This window comes from Rhinopithecus bieti, unplaced genomic scaffold (genome assembly GCF_001698545.2).
Source record: "Rhinopithecus bieti isolate Rb0 unplaced genomic scaffold, ASM169854v2 scaffold_6946, whole genome shotgun sequence".
NCBI classification, from domain to species: Eukaryota; Metazoa; Chordata; class Mammalia; order Primates; family Cercopithecidae; genus Rhinopithecus; species Rhinopithecus bieti.
The window spans coordinates 3,276,645-3,281,295 of NW_016805697.1; positions in this window are offsets into that span (position 1 = coordinate 3,276,645).

Genomic DNA, 4,651 nt, shown 5'->3' on the forward strand with positions numbered 1-4,651 from the left:
AAGGACCTTTTCAAGGAGAACTATAAGCCACTGCTCAACAAAATAAAAGAGGACACAAACAAGTGGAAGAACAGTCCATGCTCATGGATAGGAGGAATCAATATCATGAAAATGGCCATACTGCCCAAGGTAATTTCTAGACTCAATGCCATCCCCATCAAGCTACCGATGACTTTCCTCACAGAATTGGAAAAAAACTACTTTAAAGTTCATATGGAACCAAAAAAGAACCCACATTGCCAAGACAATCCTAAACCAAAGAACAAAGTTGTAGGCATCCCGCTACCTGACTTCAAACTATACTACAAAACTACAGTAACCAAAAACAGCATGGTACTGGTACCAAAACAGAGATATAGACCAATGGAACAGAACAGAGCCCTCAGAAATAATACCACACATCTACAACCATCTGATCTTTGACAAACCTGAAAAAAACAAGAAATGGGGAAAGGATTCCCTGTTTGATAAATGGTGCTGGGAAAACTAGCTTGCCATAAGTAGAAAGCTGAAACTGGATCCCTTCCTTATACCTTATACAAAAATTATTTCAAGATAGATTAAATACTTAAATGTTAGACCTAAAACCATAAAAACCCTAGAAGAAAACCGAGGCAATACCATTCAGGTCATAGGCATGGGCAAGGACTTCATGCCTAAAACACCAAAGCAATGGCAACAAAAGCCAAAATTGACAAATGAGATCTAGTTAAAGTAAAGAGCTTATGCACAGCAAAAGAAACTACCATTAGAATGAACAGGCAACCTACAGAATGGGAGAAAATTTTTATAATCTACCCATCTGACAAAGGGCTAATATCCAGAATCTACAAAGAACTTAAACAAGTTTACAAGAAAAAAAAAAGATCAGACAACCCCATCAAAAAGTGGGCAAAGGATATGAACAGACAATTCTCAAAAGAAGACATTTATGTGCCCAACAGACACATGAAAAACTGCTTATCATCACTGGCCATCAGAGAAATGCAAATCAAAACCACAATGAGATACCATCTCACACCAGTTAGAATGGCGATCATTAAAAAGTCAGGAAACAACAGGTGCTGGAGAGGATAGGGAGAAATAGGAACACTTTTACACTGTTGGTGGGACTGTAAACTAGTTCAACCATTGTGGAAGACAGTGTGGTGATTCCTCAAGGATCTAGAACTAGAAATACCATTTGAGGATCTAGAACTAGAAATACCATTTGACCCAACCACCCCATTACTGTATATATACCTAAAGGATTATAAATCATGCTGCTATAAAGACACATTCACATGTATGTTTATTGTGGCACTATTCACGATAGCAACCCAAATGTCCATCAATGATAGACTAGATTAAGAAAATGTGGTGCATATACACCATGGATACTATGCAGCCATAAAAAAGGATGAGTTCATGTCCTTTGTAGGGACCTGGATGAAGCTGGAAACCATCATTCTGAGCAAACTATCATAAGGACATAAAACCAAACACAGCATGTTCTCAGTCATAGGTGGTAACTGAACAATGAGAACACACATCACACACTGGGGCCTGTCATAGGGTGGAGGGAGGGGGCATGGATAGCATTAGGAGAGATACCTAATGTAAATGATGAGTTAATGGGTGCAGCACACCAACATGGCACATGTATACATATGTAACAGACCTGCACGTTTTACACATGTACCCTAGAACTTAAAGTATAAAAAAAAAATAACAGGGGAAACTGTAGAGATGGGGCAAGCATATAGGCGAAATACGTGCTTTCTGCTCATTTTTTCTGTAAACCTAAGTAAACTGCTCTAAAAAAGAGGAGAGAGAGATTTTAGTCCCCCACACTTCTAACTTTGAACTCCTTTGTCCTTCAGGAAAGGCCGTTGTCACAGTGGTGGTGGGAGGCACCTGATTTCCTTGACACCTCTTTTACACCAGGTATTTTCTATATTGCCATTGAACCTGTGACCACCTTGTTCAGCAGGTATTATTATTCTGCCTTACAATAGGGGGGACATGAGTCACACCAGGTCACACAGATGGGAGGGCTCTGAACTTGGCTCGCCCGAGTCCGTGTCTGTGCTCCTTTACTTCATCCCACTCCTGCCCCTTCACACCTCTTCTTTCCACTCTTCTATTATGACGCAGCGCATGAGTAATTTCTCCCAGGAAGCCTCCCCGGCTCCTCAGGTTTCCTCTGTGGCCTCCACACCACTGTGCTTCCCTCTGTCATGGCACCGATCTGTGCCACGGGAGTGTAGATCAATGCTCTATGTCTGTACTGGTGGGTTGTCATCCTCTGTTGACATGATGTCTCTCCCATTAGAATCTGAGCTCCTCGGGGTGAGGACTCTACTTGTTTATCTTTGCATTTTCAGGCCTTGAAAATAAATATCTGTGGAAGAAAGGGAAGGAAGAAAGGAGGGTGATAAGGAAAGAAGAATGAATTATACTGAAATAAATTGAGCAGATTTTAAGGTTTTAGACTTTCTTGATGCAAAATATTCAGGCTGAATAGAGACGCTTCTCTTTCTCCATCTGCCTCTTTTTAGTTTTTATGAATGTGAAGGTTTTAATTTATTATTAAATATGTATTGTTATTTAAAAAAAAAAAAAAAAACTAGATGCTCTAAGCAAGGCAAAGAAGGCTAAGACATGTCTATTTTCTCAGACCTTATCATGGAGCTTGAGAGACACATATATAGGATGTCGTAAATACCTAAACAAGGGAGCTTGTTTTTAAGAAGGGGGGGAATGGGAGACTTATTTATTAAGCATCTGCAACCAGCCAGGAGCTGAATTAAGTACTTTGCATACATTATCTCATTCAATCCTCACACTTGTGCAGTAGGCATGACAGCCCCCATTTTATAAATAAGGAGACCGAGGCTCAGGTTCGGGGAACCAAATGACTCACAGAACTAGCTGGTAAGGAATATGGGTCAGAGGGCTCCTAGATGTATCAATTTCCCAAAGCTTATTCTTAGTCAAGTTCCCAAATGGAGACCAGTCAACACATATGGGTTCCCAGGGGCAGTAGTGGCAGAGAGAAGATACTCTGCTGGTCCTCACCTGCTAGCCTGCTCAGCTGCCAGCCCCAAGGCTCTCTTGCATTGCCCAGGCTCTGAGCCATCCTGAGGCTGGCAGGATGGCTTTGGGCTTAGCCTCAATAGTAGGTGGGTTCTGGAATTAGGCTCACAGCCTGAACCTGGCATGTTGAATGCCTGCTGGGAACTCTCTGATCCATATCCTCCTTTCTTGGTGGTGGCCCAGTAGATGCTTGCTGCAGTTTTCCTGATAGATCTCCAGTGTCCTACAGAGGAGGTCAACCTTGGCTGACACCTTGATCCTATAGCTGGGTATTCCCTCTAGCTGAAGGAACAGAAAGAGTAACATCATGTCAACCAGTTCCACTTTGCAGTGAAGCAAATCCCTCTGGGCATTTCAAGCAGAAGACTTGGTTACAAAGCTATTGATGGACTGAAGAGCAAAAGGGGAAAGGGGGTGCTCCTTAGAGATTAGTTATTATAGGAAAGCCATTACTGATCCCAGGTCTGAAGAAGTAAAAGGGAGACAGTGGAGACTGCACCCCTGAAGAGACATTCCTAGAGCTGATGTCAGTGCAGCTCCTGGAATCCAAGAGCCCACACTCCCACAGATGACAGAAGCCAACAATGGCTTCTATTTTCTTCCTACCTTCTGATGGCCCATGTGTGTCCCTCAACTGCAGAGCAGACTGGAACCCAGCTGGAATGGGAGTCTGAAAAATGTAGTTCTCAGGTCTCCAGCCGTGATGGTACATGAAAGACCAATTGACCACGTCTAGCATAGGATGGAAAGAGCAGGGGCTTGAGAATCAGGTGCCATTGGGTTCAAATCCTGGCTCTGCTTTAATGGGTCCTTGGGGAAATTACTTAACTCCCTCTGACTTAGTTTTCTCATCTGTGAAATGGAAATAACAATAATACCTTACTCACAGAGCTATTGTGAGGCTTAATTGAGATTATACATATAAAGCACTTAACACAGTCCCTGTCCATAATAAGTACTCTCTGTAAACGTTAGATATCATTGGCAGTGGTGTATTTCACTTCACTTTTTTCCATATATAATCCTTTGTTTCCTGAACTGCTCATCTCTGACTCCTTACCACTATAAATCTGTGCCCAGGTTCCCCACCTGTGAAGGCTTTAAAAAATGAATCAGATCCTTAGAAGATATTGTACATTTGCAGAGCACCTTTCACCTATGCTGCATAGAAGTAGGATCCCACCCAAAGTTGTAATTTTCCTCACTCTCTTCACCTCAGTTTCCCTGCTGATTATGAGAAAGTTAACAGGGTTCAAGCAGAATGGTTAACAGGGTTCAACCAATCATGCCTTCCCAATAGTCCCCCAAAATCTTAACTCATCTCAGCATTAACTTAAAAGTCCACAATCCAAAGTCTCATCTAAGACAAGGCAAGTCCCTTCTGCCTATGAGCCTGTAAAATCAAAAGCAAGTTAGTTACCTCATAGATGTGAAGGGAGTACAGGTATTGGGTAAATACATATGTTCAAGATGGGAGAAATTGGCTAAAACAAAGGGGGTATAGGCCCCATGCAAGTCTGGGACCACTATGTGCCCACATCTGTGATCTCTTTTTTTTTTTTTTTTTTTTTTT